General features: G+C 36.1%; 1 protein-coding gene and 1 pseudogene across 1 annotated transcript in view; both read right to left on the bottom strand.

Moving 5' to 3' along the window:
• Positions 1-24,274, bottom strand: part of LOC145277906 (NCK-interacting protein with SH3 domain-like) — a 421,186-nt gene that overhangs the window by 394,886 nt on the left and 2,026 nt on the right. The gene's annotated exons all lie outside the window — the stretch shown is intronic.
• On the bottom strand, positions 79-196 carry LOC145278622 (5S ribosomal RNA; annotated as a pseudogene).

The raw sequence follows: 24,274 nt of genomic DNA, 5'->3' as shown, positions 1-24,274 counted from the left end.
TCTGAATCGGCACTGCTTGAACCCAGTGGTAAGAAAAAGTCCAGGACGACTGGAAACAATGCCGAGACAAGCAGAGAGTACATACAGCACCTGGAATTCCCAAATGGTTACTTATTTTAGTACTGACCAGGCTCAACATTACTTAACTTTGGTGATCTAACGGGAACCAGTGTGTCAACGTGATTATGCCGTATACAATATACACAAACAGACAATAATCAAGATTGTCTGCTCCTTTTGACTTCCGGTTTCTACTGTCTATTTGGTTGGATAATTAGTAGGGCTATGACAACAGCATATTCTTTTCATTGTTTTGACTCTCGAGTGTGTGTCAATTGATATTTTATATGCTTTTATATAGAGTGATGTGGTTCTCGGTTGATTAACTGTGTCTAACTGCGTCGAATATATATTCGAGAGTCAAAACAATAAAAAGAGTATGCTGTTGTCATAGCCCTAGTAATTAGATACGATCAAATAGACAAGAAAGCCATTCTTAATATGGGGAATGAGGACTTTCATGTTATCTGAAAACAAGATAATTTTTAATCAGAAGAGATCATATCTTGCTTGTCACCATCGTGCCATCTGCAGAGTAAAAACCTGAAATCAATAAACAGTAGACAATTTTGCCTTTAACCTAAAATCGACTTAACAATCTAGTGGGGATGATCTCTTTCTTTACAGCTACTTTAACACAGAAGAGGCGTTTTTAGTCTCTTTCTGCTCTGTTAATATTTTCATGGTAGGTGCTCGACTGAGCTCCAATCTCTGGTTCTCTCCTGAAAAAATATTCACGGCAAGAACTCGTCTACTTAATACCATTAAAACGAACTTTTTTCTTCCTCTGTACGTAACATCAAATGAACTTCTATGAAAAAAGTTTCTTTCCAAACACTCTCGATCTGTCGAACACACTATCATGGGATTGCCTCCCTGCTGATTACAACATGATCCTTTCCGAATCCAACGTCAACAAATGCTTATCGAGCCATACTCTTAGGTAACCAAACTCTGCCAACCCTCCCATTCATTGTGTCCAATCCTCTCATAATATTGTTCAACATCGAAAAGAAAATCTGATTAACTTTTATCCTCGAGTGGCTTTTGGCCTTGGTAAATTGTAATTCATCTATAATATAAATCCCACCCGTCTGTTTAAATGTATGTATGTATGTATGTATGTTTGTCTGTCTGTCTGTCTAAAACTTTCGACAGAAGCGACGGATTTTCACGAGATCAGTATTGTTTTGAAGCTTGACCCTTCGGGCGACAAATATCGAAAAATTGGCTAAAAACCATTAATTCCTTCATCGTGAACTCGGCACTTTTCTCCAAGGAGGGGACTCTTTTTTCGCCGATATTTTTTAAAGTCATCCTCCTCTTTTCGATTGACTAGCCTTAATTTAAATATTTCATGGTACGGGTTTGAGCCCACCTGCCTACTACCACTTTTTTTTTTTTTTTTTGCAACTCACACCTCCAAACACCCGGGCAATGCCGGGCACCCAGGCTAGTTAGTATAATAATGGAAAGTAGAAAGTGGGCATTGGGTTTCCTTTCCACAGCCTTGTAACTTTTACTTGCCTTATATTATCATTTAGCCCTCACATGCCATAAGCAATGCTTCTGACAAAGGGGAAATAATTTCTGTTTTCTGCATCGTAATCTATCTGTTGACATTGAAGTTGTATTTTTTAGCTCCTTACAATAAGTGGCTTCATGCCTTGTCTGGAGCGATTTTCAGTAAAAAAAAAAAAAAAAGAATAGGATCTAGAAGAAAATTGGAAAACTTTTTCTTGAACTGAGTTCAAATACAATAAATTAGAAACATGCAACTATCAACTAACAAAATAAAAATCTATATATATAAAAGGCAAAATGAGCACGCGCGTTCGTGTATGTGTCGTGTTTCTCGTGTCGGTTAGATTCCGGGAGAAGTTTTCTTATACTTCCTAGATCGTAATATCTCAAATTCGCAAACGGACGTAGTCTCTATCTTTTTTTGATCGAGTTTTAAAATATTCCCTAGTTCGAGTGTTGTTTGTTTGTTTCGTATAAATAAAGCAAAACTAATTGAACGCAATGGCCAACTCCTGGCCTTCACCTGTGTAGTATCTGTTCTGTAGTTGGTCCTTGGTCAATATAGGGGAAACCCTTCATACTGAGACAATTACTATTTTTTTGGCTAATGCTAGAGTTCCCACCTTTTTGGGGGGAGGGGGCTGCTTTCCCCTCACATTAAAAACGACCTTCGTAGGAGGTTTAAAAGCAACCCCTTTTCCGTAAGTCATCTTTTTGATTGACTGCGTTAAATTTGAATGCACGAGATGAAGTCTTCCGGTCGCGTCATGGGTTCAATCCTGCCTGCTTACTGTCACGTTTTTTTTTTTTTGTGCTCAACACGCACCACCAAATACCCGGACAACACCGGGCACTGCTAGTAACAAATAAAAGAAAATTATTTCATTGATGTCTCAAAACATTCATGATGAAATCTTTTTTTTTTTTTTTTAACATTTAATTAAATTCAACAAATTTCTGATAGCTTGCAGTTATAATTTAAATTTGAGCAAATTACAGCTCCTCCAGATGTCCAATTTGAAAATTATAATTTCTATTTGAGCATAGAATTAGAACAATTATGAATCAACCGAATATTTCTAAGGTGTTCAAACAGTACATCCTCGTTAATCTTAAAAACAGGTTTGATCAAAACATGAAAATATTTTTTTGTTTCCGGTTTTCTTTATTGATTAAACATGAATTGGAACAATTACATTGAAAGCATTGCCAGGGCCGCTACGAAGAAGGTAAGTTCTCTCTACCGTGCTAGAAAACTACTAACACCCGAAAGTATCCTGTACCTCTATAAGGCCACCATTCGCCCATGTATGGAGTATTGCTGTCACATCTGGGCTGGTGCATCTGCTACTAGTCTCTCGCTCCTAGATAAGGTTCAAAAGAGAGTCGCCAATCTGATAGGCCCTGAACTGGCATCTAAGCTTCAGCCTCTATCGCATCGACGAAACGTTGCATCCCTCTGCCTGTTCTACAAGTATTTTAATGGTGAATGCTCTGGCGAACTGCAGACACTTGTGCCCCCACGACGTAGACACCCTCGACAAACCCGACAGGCAGCTAAATCCCACCCCCACACAGTAGAGATCCCTAGATGTAAAAGATCTTTCTACTCCAGTAGTTTCTTCCCCAGAACCGCTAGACTCTGGAATTCCATTCCAGGTTCCTGCTTCCCCAACTGTACTGACATGCAGAAGTTCAAGTGTAACGTGAACCGACATCTTGCTGCCCAAATCCCAACATAGTGCCCCAGTAGTTGTTGCCTCTGATAGTAGCCCCCTACACCAATGTGCCTTGTTTGGGGTAAAAAAAAAAAAGGTCACCTGGTCGAGGTTGACCTTGAAAAAAATTATCAAAATATTCAGTTTTTGCTGTTTTCTCTCTCAAAATTCTCCACTACAAAACAATCAAACTGAACACCTATATATTAATACGTACGTGTGTCACGCTTTCCAGATTAAAAATTATTTGATCGAGAAATCTTATCTATTAAAAAAGAAGGATAGAAGGTGATAACTAGGACTATGACAACAGCATATTCTTTTCATTGTTTTTACTCTCGAGTGTGTATCCCTTGATATCTTATATGCTTTTATATAGAGTGATGTGGTTCTCAGTTGATTAACTGTGTCAGATATATACTCGAGAGTCAAAACAATGAAAAGAATATGCTGTTGCCATAGCCCTAGTGATAACATACTACGAACATTAAATTATTATATAGATACGTTAATTTAATGTTTGTAGTATGTTATCACCTTCTATCCTCCTTTTTAATAAATAGGATCTCCAGATCACTGAAGATGCAATGTAAAAAAAATGAACAAATAAAAAAATAAATGATGTCGCTTTTGGGCCGTACGTGAAACTAAAATATACTTTCTTGGTCTTCTGGTTAGGATCCAAATGTAGTATCTGTTCTATCTAACGATATAATTACATCGCGGGGTTTCTGTTCGTGCCGGGCATCCATAAAATGGAAATATGTCACAGACTCCTATAAAGATATCGGAGATAAATCGTAATAACCAGATATATTCTGACATTACATCAATCAGATTGCTTAGATAAATACTTTTACAGTTTAACAAAAGAGCTATAATGATATCATTGGGTCTCCATTCATGCTGAACATCCACAGAAGCCCAGCAGCAATATATTACATATGAGAGATGCCGCTGTGGAATTCCCACGGGTCTCACTAGTCATAAATAAATATTTAAAGATATAAAAAAACTTGAAGCATAAAATCTTTTTTTTAAAATTACTGGATTTGGTATTAAATAACCCCAAAAAGGGTTGATATGCCATAAAACGAAACAACCAAACCAATCTGTTCCAGAGTTAGACACAAGGTCGTTCTTTAATGTGGAGGAAAATCAGCTCTTCAAAAAGAGGCATTCGAGATTGAATCAGAAATAAATATTGCTCCAGGCCAGAAGGATTTTTCTTTTATTAAACGAGAGCAGTAAAGATGAAGAGCAGTATCAGACAGATACTACACTTTGCTCCTTGCACAAAAGGCCAAAAATAAAAAAGCGATACAAATAATCCAAATTATTAATTCTCATCTAAAAAAAAAAAAAAAAAAAAAATCTCCCAAACAAAATGTTTGATTGGTCCTGGCGTATTTTTTGCAATCTGCCATTTGCAACTTGATAACGAGGCTCAAGCTCTTCTGAGAAAATATAGTGCATGTTTTTCGACTTTATTTAGAAAGCATGACAGCATCTTTAAAAGCCAAATCAATTCTGGTTTCCCGAAATTTCCAGAAGCGTCGATTCTGACTGAAATGAAACAAGATGGAGGTTTTGTGATAAATGCGTGAAGAAAGAGAAGAAAAACTAAACAATTGTAAGTATGTGTGTGTTTGTGTGTGTATGCTTGTGTATGTGTGTGTATATCCGTGTATGTGTGCAAGTTTGTGTGTACATGTATGTATGTATGTGTGTGTGTGTGTGTGTGTGTATGTTGGTCGCTATTTCTAAAAGGAAAATAAACCTTATGGCAATAAGCATTCAAATTGTCCACTCATCAGACTCAGCTATAGCCAATCAGTTGAGTACTAGGTGCTATAACGAACACAAACATCTTCGAGAACACAGGTGGTAATGGTGGTGGCGATGGTGTTTCCACTTCCTCATCATACTTTGAAGGTTTTACTGGATGTTGATGCAGTCTGTTGATGGTAAACATTTCGTTGCTGTGTCCACTGTCCGTTACATTTCTAAGAGTAGAAATCGCAAAGACATGTGACGTAATGAACAAAGTACTAATTGTAAATTACATTCTTCTGGCGGTTGAAGGTTCAGTCGTCAGTGCGAACGATCAGGCCAGGATCAGAGTGTAGTATCTGTTCTGATATTACACTAAAGTTAATTTGTCCTTAGTCAACGGAGGGAGAAACTCTTCTATAGTAAGGTAATTTTTATTTTTGCTTACTTCCAGAGTGTCCCTTTTTTTTGGGGGGGGGGGTTATCTCACATTAAAAACAACCTTGTGTCACATTTTGCTTTAGGCAGGAAGCAAAGAAATACCAATAATTATGAATTGCTTAAGATTCTACCCACCCACAGTTGATGAAATGAGAACAAGTTATCCCTGTGGATAAAATAAACGACCACTTTGGAAATTCTGTTCAGATTTCCGAGTCCAATAGAAAGATTCCCGAGTTCAACAAGATGCATCTGAACTAAGTCGGGGGTTACATTGACTGAAACGTTTACATCCAAGATGAGAACAGTAGTTTGAATAATCCAAATATTTTAACTAATGTGCATAAGCTAGCAACCAATATCTAGTATATATAATGAGGGTGAAAGTGGAGGGTTAATACCTCATAAATGTGTAAGTGGACGAAATTGATCAGATATGATCTTAACGCAGCTGGCCGCTTCCATATTTCACATCGGTAACCATCAAACCATGTGTAAAGAATTGCAAGAGGAAAAGCTTTTTAGGAGATTTAAGTTTTATCGATCGTAAAATGTTCACATGGACTTAATCTAAGATATGCAGCTGGGTGCATATGTGTATCATAAGCATGTCCTGCAGGTCTTATATACTATTTTATTGCAAGGTATCAACATTAAAGGTTAAGGAAGTGTAATTTTATACCTAACTAGCAAGAATACCCGGTGTTTTCTGGGAGTGAATGAGGAACTCTATGTCCTCCTTTTAACACCATTCTTTTTTTTTTTTTTATCCACATTCATTCCAAAGAAAACAGACTGCTATTGAAACATAATGGGTTACTGTGAATTAGGGATTATACCTAAAGGGTCACTAAGTAGGGAGTTGAGTAGCGAGATATCTATTAATTTTACACTTGAATTTCAGGGAAGTAGGATGCAGGGGGTGGGGAGTCCAAAGTTTAGCAATTCAGAGTAGAAAGCTCTCCGATCTGAAGAGGCCTCTACGGTAAAGGTGTGGGATATTGCTGTTTGTCGGGTTAGTTGAGTGTATTTACATTCAGGAGGCAGGAGTTCTTACCTATTTTATTCATTTTTAAAAAAAAAATTTTTTCTATATATTTTATGACATTTTATGTCTGAATACTATAGAGAGATGTGTGCCAAAAAAAGACTTTGATGGTATGGTCACATTAAAAGGATGTTTGAAAGTTTTTGCATTAGTGGATATAGAAGAATTATGATAACATGTTCAGTTCATATGGGGAAGATCACAAAAAACATGGGAGGAAGTGATCAGAATGGGCCTGAAAGAAAGAGGGATATGAAGTCTTGATATCTGATGGCAAAACTGAACATGCCAGTTGAGGATCCACTATCAATAATCAGTTCAGAATAAACTGGTCCATTTTGATGGCTTTTCTGTGTTGGGCTGAAGCATTCAGCCTGGGTAGTCATAGGAGGTCCATCTTCTCAGGCTGTGCTTTCTCTCTTTGAAGTGGAGTAAGTTTATTGTTTACTGTCTGAAGCATTCCGACCAGGGAATATAGATGGGGTTACCCAGGCAATTTTTAAAATGCTAGAGTGCTCCTTCTTTATGGGCACTGACTTGACTCTTCACCTTCCAGATTTGTGTCACATATTCCTGCAGTGGGAGAGAAGAAAATGCCTACATCTTAGGAAATGACTAGGGCCAGGACAACAGCATATTCTTTTCATTGTTTTGACTCTCGAGTGTGTATCCGTTGATATCTTATATGCTTTTATATAGAGTGATGTGGTTCTCGGTTGATTAACTGTGTTTAACTGTCTCAGATATATACTCGAGAGTCAAAATAATGAAAAGAATATGCTGTTGGCATAGCCTTAGAGATGGCATCTACATATGTAACTATGGCAGACATTTTGTTTAAAGATATTTCTGTTTAAGATGAAGTACAAGGATGTACACAGCATTGATTTGGAGTGTAAGTTGTTAGTCTGAGTCTTTTCTATGAATACTATTATGGCATGCGTTCTTCAGAATTATCTGATCTATTCTCTGCTTCTTGGTTCCGGCTTGTTTAACACATTGGTCTAGTGGTCTTCATCAATTTGCTGTTTTCATACTGCATTGTAATACAGCTTCCGATTTCAGTAGTTTCTTTCCAAGAACTGCAGACTTGTGGAACTCTCTTCCTGCTGATTGTTTCCCTCCTACCTCTACTCTTGCCCTTTTCAAGACTAAGGTTAATAGGCATCACCTGTCTTTGCATTAATCGTTTTTCATTCTTTCGAGCTCCTTATATCAAGGGGCTTCAAGCCTTGTCTGAAGCGATTTCATAAAAAAGTAAAGTGACATTAATTAAAATACATTTGGCTAAATTTATAGTCATTGTTGTTGTTGTTGGTGGTGGTGGTGTGGTATAGAAATAAAAAGTGAATACAAATCATAATGTTGGGGGTTCAGAGCTGGGAGCAGCAATATGTTTATCATTAATTCCTGAAAAATACCAAGCATATCTTGTGGTTCTTAATGAGACCAGGCTACAGTTCTGAATCAGACGGTTAGAGAATGCCCCACCCGATCTTCCTATTTACATGGGAATCTGTCCTTTCAAAGACCTCCTTCCCAGTTTTGAAGAACACTGGCTTCAGTGGAAAATGCACAGCTGCTTGAGAACAGAAAAAAGTTGCTATGACCAAATATTTGCGAGTGTGGAGAGGAGTACCATACAATGCAACATTGCTTTGTCAGCCCTCTACTGCCTCATCAGTGCAGCTTAAAAAATCTTGCAGAATACAACAACAATACTACGAGAATTTTTTTATGCACTAAATACATAAATTTTTTAATCATAAAACCCACACGTGACTGATGTCAGCATTACAACTGATGCACGAACATAAACAACCCCCTCATTCACTTGTTGAACCATGCATAGACCTGTACGTTGAAGATCAGTTGGGCTGACAAGCCATAAGAGTAAGAAATATTTCCTTTTGAAAGGCAACTTGAAAGTACAATTTAAAAGAGTTAACAAGTAAAGCATGCATGGTCCCCCGTGAGTGCACAGTAAACGAGGCATAAAAAAATTACTAAATTCAGCATTTGCCCCCCCCCCCATTTAGCCCCAAAAGTCCCTAGGAAACACCAAATCCTAGTGGAAATGAACAAACGGCTCAGTTTTAGGTTTTAACATATGTAAATTTGAGTTCTGCACCATGCAAAAAAAAAAAAAAAAAAATTACTAAGTCCATTATTTGCCTGCCCCCTCTCCATTTAGCCCCAAAAGTCCCCAAACATATTTAAATTTGAGCACCATGCAAAACTGCTAAATAGACATACACAGAATATTTTGGACAAATATGGTAAAATAGCCCCCAAAATGGAATCTTTTTATTAGCCCTAAAAGAGCCCCTGCGGCACACCCAAGAGTTATCACGAAGTATAGACAAACAAAATTATGTAGAAATCAGTTAGTTACAACTTTTCAGAAATTTTTATAAAAATACAAGACATCAATTTTTTTAATAAGCACAAACGTGTCAATTTTAGCCATTTTAACCCAAAAGGCGCCCCTCAGGAGGCAACCAGAGTTTTCCCGGAAAATTTATTCTGTTACTTTTTTACTCATATCATGTTTAATGTTTGCGGCAAATTTCAAAAAATTCCAAGGCTTAGTTTTTGAGAAAAGTGCAGACGGACGAACAGACAAGGGTCTATCCTCTTTTGTTGGGAGACCAAAAACTGGAAAACTATTACATGATGGCATATTTCAAAGACATGTAAAGAAGTCCAAAGAAGAATGGTGCGACTTTTGATTGACACATTTCTGTTGTTGGTATTGGTTTTCAAAGTTTTTTCTAGAATCAGTTACTTACAAGCGAGACTACATAAGTTAAAGTAATACTATGGAGCTGACAAGATTTGAACTTGGCATGCCCAGACCGTCAGTTACTATTGGTGACTAGTGTTGGAGCGATTAATCGGAATCAGAATCTGGAATCAGAAAAATCAAAAGATTTTGGAGTGTTATTTACTTCCTTCTCACCACAGGAAGATGTGATACAAAGTCAAAAATCGTAATGTTGGGGTTCAGAGTTGGGAGCAGCAATATGTTTATCATTTATTCCTGAAAAATACTAAGCATATCTTGTGGTTCTTAATGAGACCAGACTACAGCTCTGAATCTGTTAGCTTAACATCCGTTTTAAATGATGGCATGTGTTGGACGGCTTTTAAAAAATGACTTCCAAAATCCCCTCTACATCTTAATCCGACCAGGAGAAGTACTTTGACCTATAAAAAATTGGCTAAGAAGCCCTGGCAGCATTCCTCAGACAGTAAGAATAAACTTACTCTACCTAAAAGACAGAAGACAACGACCTGGGAGGGTGAACCCTCTAGAATTGCACAAGAAATCAGCCATTCTTTAGTTAACAAGGAAAAGCTAATTTCAAAAATGATTCATACGCCATTAGCTTTGGAGCCGAGGTAAATCTTCATTGGAAGTGGTATTGGAATCGGGAAAAAGATGAATTTAATTTGTGATTTTAAAAACGATTCTTTAAAGTTTTTTTTTTCTTTTGTGTGTATTTTTAAAAACTTAATTTTCCATTGCTGGTACTAATGATAAAATGATATTTATTAATTTTGAACAACCAGTAAAACTAAAATTTATTGCTCATAATGTGAATAAAGGTAAAAAAAATATCACAAGAAAAAAATTACCTGATTGGATAAATAGGAAAAAATAACAAAAGCGAAAACTGCAGATGGCAATCTCACAATGAGTTTATCAAAATCTTGGCTGAATACATTAAGGGAAAATATTAAGTTTGTCTGACTAAACTGAAAGTCATATCTACGTTTAAAGGTAGATGAGGACTCTCCCTCCCCACGTCCCACAAAAAAAAAAAAAAAAGAGAGATTCTTCTTTTTTAGGCAGTTCTAAAATTTGAAAAGATAACCGTATGGGAATCGAGAATTTAGAACAGAATCGGTAATTATATATTATTTTTATTGGAATCCTTTGAGATGAGTAATTTGTGTATTTATTTATTTATTTATTTTGCAGACTGTTATCCTCATCTTCATGCTTCTTGTTGTTTCACCACATTTCGGCCAACTCATCCTCTGGCCTTCTTCAGGTGATTAATCGCGACAGGATAGAAATGCTGAGTTTCGTAACTGTCTCCCTAGTAATTACTACCTTCTATAGTTGTTGTTGTCTCACCACGTTTTGGCCAACTAGCCTGCTTTGGGTAGGACTGAAACGGTTATCTTCAGACAATGTTCACCTGGAACTGCAGACACTCAACACCTCTATCCACTGCGCCACAACTATGTAGATAGAATAAATAAATAAATAAAATAAATGAATCGGTAATCGTATCGGAATCAGGAAAAATATTGTAATCGTCCTATCATTAATCAAGACAAATCATTAGAAATGTTTACAGTGAAGGAAGAAGAAAATTTAAATGCAAGAAGACCTGATGAATAATTAAATTATTTGTTGTGACATTGGAAGAGCTCGAGCGAGATACAAATGGTTGCAATAATTTCCACTGACTCTTGAATGATGCGGTTATTGCCTTCGGCAACACAACCTTTTCTTCTCTAACGATAAGATGTATGACGTATGACGAGCAAATGACATCTACAGACGTAATTATGGCAGACATTTTGTTTTTAGGCATTTCTCCATTGAGTATATAACCCTGGAAAACATTTATCCTACGTGAACTTTAACGAGATCTCGGCAAAAGGAAATAAAATGGTTGATTTCATCCTTGAATAATGAGGAGATAGAGTAGAGAAATAAGTTCAAAACTTCTTCCGATAAGGGAAATACTCCCAATGGCGTTTTTATAATTTTAACTGGTTTCCAAGGTTTCTCCTCCTCTACGTTTGTACCCTTTAATATAGGATAGAGTGATGATTTTTCAGATTCTAAGGAAAAACAACAAACTATGCTGTTAGCTTTAACATCTGTTTTAAATGCTGGCATGTGTTGGAGGGCTTTTAAAAAATAACTTCCAAAATCCTCTCTACATCTTAATCTGACCAGGAATTTTTCTCCTCAGCCCCCAAAATCAACAAAGATTAGACATTCTTGTAATGGCCTGGTCCCTGTTAATTGCGGTGTTATGCTGCTCCTTTGCAGTTCTAGGAGGTCCACCCTCCCAGGCTTTGCCTTCTCTCTTTGAGAAGGGGTTAGTTGATTGCTAATTGCCTGAGGCGCCCTTACTGGAGAATTCTGACGGGCTACTCAGGCATTTTTTGCAGGTCAGAGTGCCCCTCCTCAGAGTGTGGGTGGGGGCTGACTTCTCAATCCCAATTTCCGATCCTGGTGTCAAAGTTCTTGCAGTGGGAAAGAACTAGACATACCCAGTCATGTCTTAAGTGACTTACCATATAGTTTTGAGCCATCAACGCACCAAGTACGGCACACTTTGGAGCATTTCGGATGACTGACAGTGGGCGACAGTCATGTGAACAAAAATTTTGCTGCCTATAAATTTGGTCCCGATGCTTCAGTAGCAATATGCCTCGTTTGCAGTAGAAAAAAAAGAAAATTAAAAAAAAAAGAAAGAAAATTGCCGTAGGAAGTAAACCAAACAGCAGAGCAAATGATGGAGTCATTTGTTGTTCTTTTTAAATTCCTTCTATTATATGTCCAGCCACAAAGAAGAAAAAAAATAACATCTCTATGACTGCTACTGCCACTACTGCAGGGAGATGTCATTATCTCATGAGCTAACTATTTGCATGTCAATGAAAGACTCAGCTGTTTTCTATCAACGATTAGTATGGCAACGTTACCCCTGTACGATACAGTGGTTCTTGACTAGTGACACTGGTCGTTCTAGCTGCTCTAGGGTGAAATGGTTTCAGGCTGCTGAAAGTTTGATGGCAATCATCTGAAAAGTGTTTGCTAATATAAGCATGGGGTGGGGGTGGGGGCTTCTTCAATCTCAATGTGATTTTTTTTGTTGAAAAAAAGTCGTTGCTGACGTCTAGTTGCAAAGGTAGTTGCAGTGATAATGTAGCAGTAATAGATATATTGTTGATTTTTTTCTTTGGAAGCTGGATTATCAGAAGCAATTAAAATAAATAACAAATAACTTTATTGTTTTTCTATGAGTTTTATTTCATTTAGTTATTTTTTGTTTTTTACACAGAAATCACCACTTATCAAGGCCCGGAGGCCACTCGAGAATAAGGTGTGATGAGTATAGAATAGTCAATGTGATTATAGCGTTTTTAACATAGGTAGTAGGATTTTTGTAAGTTGAATTACATATGGGGACGGTTCATAAAGAACTTGTTTACATTGGACTTGAAGATAATCAGATTGTAGTCAGTTGGAAAGCAAGCCAACGGAAGAGAGTTCCACAGGCGTGCAGTTCTAAGAAAGAAGCTCTGCTCATGGAATCTATATTTAGGTTTAGGCACAGATAAAGAGTGTAGGAAATTATTAGTAGTGGTTCTGGCTAAATGAGTGGTTTTTTTTGTGAAAGTCTGGCAAGAGAGGACCATAGATTGAAGCTCAGATAAGCACGTCATGGAAATAATGATAAAGTAAAGACAGGTTCGCAAGGTCTCTTCTGTGGGAAAGAGGTTGCAGAGAAGAAAAAAAGGGCATCCCCCGCTAAGCTACGAAGTCTATTTTAAACTCTGTCAAAGCAGGATAAGCTGCTTCTAGCAGCTCCTGCCCAGATGTGGCAACAGTACTCCATCATTGGCCAAACCTGGCTTTTATATAGGTAGAGAATTGCATCAGGAGTGAGATATCTACTGAAGCGGTAGAAGGATCCTTCTGATAATTTGCAGCAAGTACATCTAGATTACCAGCATCCCTCTATAAACCACCATAGGCTATTGGAAGACTCAAAAATCGTATTCCATCACTTCAGTACCTAATTTCTCAATAATTGGAACTCTTTAACTTTCCTGCACTATACTTTTTTCCATGACGTCATAGCATTGTTAGATCATTGAAGTTTTTGACATTATTTTTACTTGTTCAAAGTCCAATATCACTACGCTAATGTAAATATCTATAAAAGTGAGACGCGTGTGTGTGTGTGTGTGTGTGTGTGTGTGTGTGGGTGTGTGTGTGTGTGTGTGTGTGTGTGTGAGGACAGCTCAATGAATTTTGGATCGGCAAATTTGAAATTTGGTGTATAGGGTATTCAGACATGTGGAAAACTTTTTAATCAGTTTTCATCCAGAAAAAAAGCGCTGTTCAACGTTAAAATTGAAAAATTAGTTTGTGGGGTGGGGGTGGGGGGGTCATTGGGTTTTTATCTGTTTATCAACTGTTTCACAAATGTGCATACGTGAATCGTTCATGTGACAGATTCCTAATGTTAAGAATAAGTAGGTTTGAAAACACTTTTTAAAGACCTGACAAACTGGCCTAATGGTTATCGTACTTGACTCACTGTTTTGGTTTTGATCTCAGCTCGAGTATTTTTTTTTTTTTACTTACAAGAAGCGAACTGATACTTGCATCTACATATCTCAGTTTCTGTATTAATTAAAATATAATATTTGTACATATTTTACGACCGGACAACGCCGGGCGGCCTGCTAATCTATACATCTATAAAAGTGAGAATATGTGTGCTGGGATACTTTTATCAACCTATATACTCAACGAATTTTTGATCTACAGACATGAAATTTGGCATATAGGGTATTCAGACATGTGGAAAACTTTTTACTTGGTTTTCATCTGGAAAAATGAGCTGCTAAGGGCTTAAAAATGAAATGGGTATCATCAGACTTTTATCTGTTTGTCAATTTTTTCACGAATGCACAAGTGTGAATACTTTCCATGACAGCTTCCTTGTATTAAGAATAAGTCTCTTTTCCTGATCTACATTAATGATCTTCCAAATCATATCCTTACATCATTTGTAGACATTTATGCTGACGACACTACCATTTATGGTACCACATCTAAGACAGTAAACGACCAAGTTCTCTCCAATTCTCTCTCCTCTGATCTTGAGCACGTAGTACAATGGGGAAAGGAGTGGCTGGTTACTTTTAATGCATCTAAAACCAAACTTCTCTCTTTACATCATCAACATTCTAATCCACATTTGTCATCAATTGAAATGAATGGCTCTCGTCTTCAGGAGGCCTCAAGTTTTGACAAGCTTCTGGGCTTGACCATTACTCCTGATCTTAAATGGAACACGTATATCAAATCTGTTGCCAAGGCCGCTGGAAAAATGGTGGGATCTTTCTATCGATCCAGTAGATATCTCACTGCTGATGCTATTCTCTACCTATATAAGAGCCAGGTACGTCCAAGGATGGAATACTGTTGCCACATCTGGGCAGGAGCTGCTAGAAAGGACCTGTCCTGCCTTGATAGAGTTCAAAATAGACTTCGTAGCCTCGTAGGAGATGTCCTTTTCTCCTCCTTGCAACCTCTATCTCACAGAAGAGATGTTGCGAGTTTGTCTCTGATGTATCGTTATTTTCATGGAAAGTGTTCAACTGAGCTTCAATCTTTGGTCCCCCCTCGCCAAACTTTCACAAGAAACACTCGTCTAGCTGTAAACACTATCAATAATTTCCCCCACTCTTTATCTGTGCCTAAACCTAAACGTAGATTCCATGAACAAAGCTTCTTTCTTAGAACTGCACGCCTGTGGAATTGTCTTCCGTTTTCCTGCTTTCCGGCTGACTACAATATGGTTGTGTTCAAGTCTAAAGTAAATAAGTTCTTGATGAGCCGTTCCATATAAGTTATTAAATTTACCAAATTTTCATTACTAATGATTACTATATTGACCAATTTCTACTGTACACTCTTTAACCCTTATCCTTGAGTGGCCTCTGGGCCTTGATAATGTGGTGATGCCTTTGTAAAAAAATAAAAAAAAAAAAAAAAAAAAAAACACAATTTAAAGATCATGTTATGCTGGTATCATGGTTATCATACTTGACTCACAGTCTTGAGGGTTTGGTTTCGATCTCAGCTCGAGTAGTTTCTTTTTACTTACAAGAAGTGAACTGTTTAGAAAAAACATAATATTCATATGAACATGTCTCAGTTTCTTTTCGTTTTTTTTTTTTTTCACTTCATTTTTTTTAAAAGGAATTTAACGTTATGTCTAATACCTACGGTATTTTTATTTATAATAAGAGGTAATTTACACTAATTAAAATATAATAGTTATGCATATTTTATGACTGAGAAATGCTGGGTATATCTCCTAGTATATCAATAAAAGTGAGAATGTGTGTGTGTGTGTGTGTGTGTGTGTGTGTGTGTGTGTGTGTGTGTGTGGACAGCTCTCAATCTATATACTCAAAGAATGTTTGATCTACAGTAATATATAAAAATAATCTGTATAAGGTAAAATAATGTAGACTAACACATACTGAAACAAATTAAGGCATATAAAATGGTATAAGCTATGCTGATCCATCTTTTATCAATGCAATATTATATGTAGTTTTCATACTTTTAACATTGCATTTTGTTCTTACTTGTGTCAGTATGGTCAGATGGAAATTCATTATCGTATTATATTTCGGGAAAAATTTCCTTCGTCAGATGTATTCGACTTTAGTTCAAACGTGTATACAGGGGTTATTGTATTCATAAAAAAAATGAATCTGCATAGCTTATTCCACCGTTATATATCTTAATTTGCTTCCGTTTGTGTCGATCTCTTACACCTCTGTGTTGTATTGCCTTCTATTAAGTACCTTTATAAATACTCTAGACAATGTTTCAAGCAAAGTACATTGTAGACAATCAATAAAGATTGTGACATTTTGGTACTAACAAAAAATTCATTCTAACTATTTTTGTTTTGAGTTCCTAACGAAGCAACAACCTTTTTTATGTATACTAGAAATAGAAATACAAATCCTATCATTCGATGTGAGTACACCAACCGGCTGCTAGATAATCAAACCTACAATATCAAACATAACTTTTATTCATATTATTTGGATTCATCAAACTACTGTCCTCATTTTGAATGTCGTTTCCACAACGTTTCAGTTGATGTAACCTCCGAACTTCTTCAGGTTTATCTTATCGAACATTCCTGAGCTCGACAAGATACACCTGAAGAAGGTCGGAGGTTACATCGACCAAAACGTTGTGAAAATCACACTCAAGATGAGAACAGTAGTCTGATGAATAAAAATAATATGAATAACCAATCCTCATTTAAAAAATTCAGAAACATGACCAATCTTCAAGGCATCAAATGAAACGGTTTGCAATATTGTTTAACAAGTCTTAGGGACAGGCTTACATCTAGTGATCTCAGAGGAAGTATTTTTTTTTTTACTTACAAGAAGTGAACTGTTTGGAAAAGAACATAATACTTGCATGCACATATCTCAGTTTCTGTACTAATTAAAATATATTTGTGCATATTTTACGACCGGATAATGCCAGGTGGCCTGCTAGTCTATATATCTATAAAAGTGAGAATACACGTGTGTGCATGAGTGAGTTGGGACACATCAACCTATATACTCAACGAATTTTTTATCAACAAACATGGAAATTGGCATATAGGATATTCAGACATGTGGAAAACTTTTTACTTGATTTTCATCTGGAAAAATCGGCTGCTAAGGGTGCAAAATTGAAATGGGGGTCATCAGACTTTTATCTGCTTGCCATTGTTTCACGGATGTACATGTGTTAATACTTCCCATGACAGCTTCCTTGTGTTAAGAATAAGTAGGTTTGAAAACACAATTTAAAGATCATGTCATGCTGGTCTCATTGTTATCGTACTTGACTCACAGTCTTGAGGGTTTGGTTTCGATCTCAGCTAGAGTATTTTCTTTTTACTTACAAGAAGTGAACTGTTTAGAAAAAACATAATACTCGCATGAACATGTCTCAGTTTCTTTTCTGAACTTTATAGAAAGATGTCTGCAGGATAGGAAACTTCATCACGTTGAGTAAATAGCTGAGAGTATATGTAGCACACTTGAGGGTAGCAGGGTCAGTTGGCAGGGAAGATCAAGAAAAACAGGGACGAGGATGGAGTTGAGAGAAAGGGGAATAAGGACCTGGCAAGAGATAGATTAGTTTAGAAGTTCATTTCTAAAAGTCGTCCAACACATGCCAGCAAATATGTCATAATCATTCTGACACACCGGTTCTCATTAGATTACTGAAGTTAAGCAACGTTGAGCCTAGCCAGTACTAGATGGATGACCAATTTAGGAATACTAGGCGCTGTATGTAGGAGGATGTCAACATCTCCCTGCAAAAACAGCAAAAACCTAACATTGTCATTTCCCCTGATATGGATGTACATGCTACTGGGACTGCTTGTGAATTTCATATTCCCATGAAACTTCCCCTTTTTAGAGGAAGCCAGTTCAACCCATCTAGGGTAAGTGTCGCTTCAGTATGATGCGTTACATGCCAACATGTAAAACAGTTGTTAATGATGATGATGATGATGATGATATTTCAGATTTTATAAGCGTGCATGAATAATCGGTTTGACCTATTTATTTTTCATGTTGCTTATAAGTTTCCTTTGAATCGCATCCATGAGATGCTAGCAGTATAATTATTTATTCAGCCTGATAGGGGAATTGGCCATCCAAATTTCAGCTGAGGCGTTTCTAATGAACTCCTCAGGGAAAAGGTTTTAATCTATATCTCCCGGCGACCATGAAATATTAAACTCTCGCCTTGAATGATGACCAGGTGGAGAAAAGGGACAGTTTTGAACACTCCAATGTCCTAGGACTTTCTCTCAACTCCTCCACATATTTCTGATGCTAATAGTTATCCTGATGTGATTATAGCCGTTGTGTATAGGTATAATATCGCTATGTATATAAAGTTAGGTATGAATACTTTTGTGATTTTGGTTGGTTGGTTGGTTTTGTTTTATGTCATATCAACCCTTTTCAGGTTATTTAATGTCAAATCCAGTGATTTTAAAGAACAATTTTTTAATAGTATATATTTATTTTTTAAGTCGGTTTCTATTTAACCCATAGTTAGAACCCTAACAGGTACTACCACTCCAGGTCAGAGTGGACCTAGGAGCAATGGCAATTAAAGGGTGCCTCCACACTTCCCAAAGCCCACACCATCATATATAGTTTAATGGTCATATCCAGGACCCCACCATCATATAGTTTGCGGCCTCACCATCATATATAGTTTAAGGTCATATCCAGGACCATGTGATTTTGGAATATATAATAAATTTATATATGCTCTGAAAATGTAAATCCATTTTTATAGAGCTTAATTAATTGTGACAATTTTGAATAACTATTGAATATATACATTATAAATATATATCTGTTTACAAACTTATATATATATATATATATATATATATATATATATATATATATGTGTGTGTTATTTGTTTTTAATATAAAAAAAATGAGATACATTCAGTCGTGCGAGATAGCCTAGTGGTAGGGGGTTATGCTTCTTACCATGGGGTCCCAATTTCGAATCTCGCTAGATTCAGCCACTCTGAGGAGTCGTAGACGATAAAACACGTATCAGTGGATAATTATATTTTTAAAATAATATATATATTATAATATTTTATAATAATTTATACCCAAAGCAAAACGTTGGCATTACAATTCTTTAAAAAGTAAGTATAGTACACACAAAAATAGATAGTTTACCATAAAATACAAGATTCTCATCACAAGACTTTCACTTGCGATTTTGGCAGCCTGCACCACTGTCCTATCAAAGAAACAAGACAATCTAATAGGTTTTTCACGGTCCACCAAACTGCAGCCTCTGTCACATCACTGCAATGTTGCATCCCTGTGCTTGTTTCACAATGCTTCAATGGAATGTGCTCCTTATGAACTTGTTATCTGACAGTCAGCAAAATCACACCACTTCACTGTTGAGGACTTCAGATACTTTAGGTATTTAAGTATTTCTACTAAAAAAATGTTTCTTTCCTTGAACTGCTTGCATTTGGAATTCCCTTCCTGCTATCCATTTCCCTTATTGTATTAACATACAGAAATTTAAATGTGATGCAAACAAAGATCTTGCTTCACAATTCTTCAGTAAGGATGCCCCCTAAAAATCTGGCCCCCTTACGTCTCAGTAGTCAATGTACCTCGTTTGAGGTGAATTCAAGTTCATTTATTTGTTCATTTTGTATGAATCAGGTGATTATATTGTTGGCATTGTTTCCCCCCCAATATCTTTCTTGTTGGATTCTTTCTAGAAAGACATTGGATACTTATGGGGTGACCCACCTGAATTTGCCAACATTTTAAAAGAAATTTTTTTCTGTGGAGCAAAGTGGATTCAAACTTGGCACAGCTAGGTTGTCAGTCCATGTCGTTAACCACTTAGCCACCGTCACTTAAGAAATGCTAAATTTAAATGTCCCTGGCAACTTGTGTTGGATTATGATCGGATGACATCGGAAAAAACAAACAGATCCTCAAAACTAACAAATGGAACAAAGAGTTCCAGAAATTGACCTGGACATGAAGTCAATGGCCAGACAAAGAGACAATAGGAATTTGGTCAATGTAAACAGAACAAAGAGACAGAAAGAGCCGTACAAACAGATGCATGTGTGACTGAATTTCGTCCACCATCTCATTCTCCTACCAATCCCCTCTCTCTCACTCCCTCATGTCACGTGTCACAAGCTACAGATTGACTCATCCTTTGGCCTTCTTCACGTGATTAACCATGATGGGATAGGAATGCTATGTCTTGTGACTGTATCCTTAGTAATTACTGCCTTCTATAGTTGTTGTTGTCGCACCACATTTTGCCCAACTAATTCTCTGGCTTGCTTGAGTAGAATTGAACCTACTATCTTCAGACAATGCTCACTTTTGGAACCATAGAGGTTCAATGCCTTCATCACTGCGGGTGTCGAAAGCCAAAGTGTGAGTTGGTTAAAATGTGGTGAAACAATAACTATTAAGGTGAAGACAAAAGATTAAAAAAAATTAATACACAAACGATTATTTCATGTTCGTTTTATTAATATATTTCAAATCTTGTTTTAATAGATATTGAATCAATATATTGAATCAATATATTTAATCGATATAACAATACATGTTTTACATACTTTAGTCATCATCTATTTTTAAAATAGGATCGTTTGATCGCTTAGCAGCAATGTAGAATAGATGAAGGATACAATTGTGAAATTTCCACAGGTCCTGCTAGTTAACAATATTAATATATTCATGAAAATACTATCTTTCTTTTTTTTTTTTTTTGAATTAATAAAAAGCAGACATGTATCGTATGTGTGCTTATGTAACTACGCGTAAGCGTGATCTGTAAAAGTTAATAACTAAAATCGATAAATTAATAATTTATTCAAAATAATTAATTCAAAATAAATATACTATGTACAATTTAAGTTTAAAAAACTATTTGAAAAAATAATTTTTTAAAAAAATGGTATGCGTTACACATCTAGATCTTAAGTTCTTTTTATGTATGAATTTAAGCGTTAAAATAAAACGTGCTTCCACAGAATCTGAACCGAACGGAACCAAAGCGGCCTTTAATGAGCTAAATCTGAAACATAGATGAGGGTTAATTTAGGGTTAGGGTTATGTTAATAAAAAAAAAAAAACAACTCGGTTCAATTCTTGTAAAAGTACCAAATAAAAACTTGACAGTATTCATGGGAAATTTTATTGTTCTGTAAGATGTCCAATCAATTTTATTGCAAGTCACATCTGAGGAGGAGCTGCTCAAAGCATCGTTACCTGCTTTGACAGGGTTCAAAACCGCCTTTGAAACATAGTAGCTGATCCTCTTCTCCTCCTTGTAACCTATTCCTCATAGAAGAAATGTTGCGAGTCTAGCTCTTCTCAATTGTTATTTTCATGCCAAATGCCCGACTGAGCTTCAATCTATTGTACCTCCCTGTAAAACATTCGCAACAAAAACTCGTCTAGCTATAACCACTGTCAACAATTCCCCCCCCCCCACTCTCTATCTGTGCCTAAATCTGAACATAAATTCCATGAATAAAGTTTCTTTCCTAGAACTGCCCGCCTGTGGAACTCTTTACTACCAGCCTGATTTCCAGCTGACTACAACATAGTCATCTTCAAGTTTAATGTAAACAGGTTCTTGTTGCGCCGTTCTCTTTATATAATCAAATTCTATCCAATTTCCACCATTAACGATCGTTGTGGTGTTTCACTGTCCAACTTACACTCATTAATACTTATCCTTGAATGACTTTCAGGCCTTGATAAGTGGTGACTCCCTTTTTATAAAATAAATAAATAAATAAATAATGATTTCTTGTGAAAAAAATATTCACTCTTTTGGGCCGATTCCATCACTTTTCAATTCATTTTTGGACCGCTTCATTATTGAATTATCCTTTCAAAAATGTAAATATTTTCTGACAAGAAATTAGTTGCGTTTCTGAATTCTTGAAGATGAGGATTGGTTATTCGTGTTATTTGGATTTATTCTTTAAATACAATTGCGAATTACTTAGGGCCTTTATCCAGTCATGGCTGACAGAACAAGAGCATGCTACCCCCGTGAAGTAAATAAAGGGTTCCGTTCGAAATTCCGTCCGAATTCCCGAGTTCAACAGAAACATTTCCCAGTTCGACAAGATACACCTGAAGAATGTCGGAGGTTACATCGACCGAAACGTTATGAAATTGACACTCAAGATGAGAACAGTTATCCGATGAATCCAAATAATACGAATAAGAAATTATTTAAGAGAAAACGTAAGATTGGGGTGGGGGTGGGTTGGGTGTACGAGAAGCAAAATGAAAATGAAGCGTGAAAATAATCCCGGGCAATGTCGGATATAAACAGTTAATAATTCAATGATAGTGTATTCTCGCCTTATTGTATGTAGGAAAAGTCACTTCCGGAACAAAATTTGTATCATTTTCTTTATTTTTTACATGTGTAAGGTTTAAGTGTTTGCTTTTTTTTTTTTTTTTTTAGGTAAATATTGTTTATTATCATTTCACAAGGAAATGAAATATTCAGAATTCTCTGAGAGATAGAAAGAGAGAGAGAGAGAGAGAGAGAGAGGGGGGGGGAGAGGGGTGGTCATGGTCAGTGGCAAAATTTCCCTAAAGGAATGCGTGAAGGGCACTTTCAGTTTCAGTTTCAATATCACATATTTATGCGCTTCCGACCAGTCGAGTGTTGCGTATATGGCCCCCTCCCTCAATTACTCTCTCTCTCTCTCTCTCTCTCTCTCTCTCTCTCTCGAACTAACTACACACATGTATAAGACCGTCATATAAAATAAGGAAGCGAATTTGTTTAGTATTTCTAACAGAATAATTATTGAATAGAAAAAACAGTTCTCTTTTTTAGAAATCGTGTGCCTCAATAATAATAATAATAATAATAATAATAATAATAATAATAATAATAATAATAATAAATAAATAAATAAATATACGATATCAGTTGGTCAATATCTAGCCATAACAATATCTAAATTATCAAATTTCCACGACGTTAAAAATCGCATAAGCGCAAAGTCGCATGTGTTCGCCAGACGTTGAAGACCACATGAAATAAATTTCTGACGTTAGCACACCATAACAACACACCCACACTCGTTCAATGTTTAACACACAAAAAAAATCAACCGTTTGGCTGCGGTTTAACGAATTGTGGAAAAAAAAAATCTTTTGTTTTTTTAAAACGTTCATGCTTGGAATATAATTAGCTTTTTAATGTGTTCGTTTTTATTTATTTACTGTATTTAATTTATCGGGTGTAAGTGAATGAATGAATGTGTATAAACATTTTTTTTTTTTTTTCATTCAGTTAATAGATTTACAGATGAATTACTACGGATTGATTAAATAAAAAAAAAAACGTAAAAACGCTAAAACAATGCGCTGCCTGGTGTGTGTGTGTGTGTGTGTGTGTGTGTGTGTGTGTGTGTGTGTGTGTGTGTATTTGATAGTTTTAATTAATAATAATAATTATCAACTCGAGTGGAAAACAGCCGGTTGGAGTTTTAATAAAAAAAAAGAATAGGAAAACATACTTTCATTCATATGAGAGAGAGAGAGAGAGAGAGAGAGAGAGAGAGAGAGAGAGAGAGAGAGAGAGAGGGGGGCATATTTCTTTATTTCTTTCTTTCTTTTCTTTACAATAATTCGCCAAGATCAACCAAACGAACACAAAAACACGTTTTTTTCTCTGACAAATGAGTGGAAATTGAAAGGAAAAGAAAAATTGCCAATTCTGTTGTTTTTATTTTCTCTCTCTCTCTCTCTCTCTCTCTCTCTCTCTCTCTCTCTCTCTCTCTCTCTCAGGCACAGAGAAAAAACACATACACAAAGATGCAATACAGAAGAAGAAGAAAATATAAAAATAAATAAAATCACTTTACATTTAAGATACTAATTATTACGTTACTTTTTAGAAACCCTTTCAAACATGACAAGGGTGTTTTGTAACTAATCTGTACTTTCACCTAACAATTTAATAAACAAGATACCTAAAATTTAACTTGACAATCCTACCTAAAAATTCGCACGGTGATACCATTTATTTATTTATCCATCAGATTTTTTTTTTCCATGAGTGGAAGCGTGGACCAAAGCAAGAGCCATGGCAATGTTATGGCGTGGGTATCGTTCCGGTATATCGAAAAAGAAAGAATTTTATCGATTTAAAAAAAAAAAAAAAAAGACAAAATATGTAGTCTATTTGAATAAGGAAAAAATAATGATACGATCGAACCACTTAATTATAAGCATCCAAATAAATATTAACCCA

The sequence above is a fragment of the Euprymna scolopes genome, chromosome 6 (assembly GCF_053919585.1).
Source record: "Euprymna scolopes isolate OS-2025 chromosome 6, ASM5391958v1, whole genome shotgun sequence".
In the NCBI taxonomy this organism is placed as follows: Eukaryota; Metazoa; Mollusca; class Cephalopoda; order Sepiida; family Sepiolidae; genus Euprymna; species Euprymna scolopes.
The sequence above is the reverse complement of the archived record's forward strand: the minus strand, read 5'-3'. Positions and strand labels throughout refer to the sequence as shown.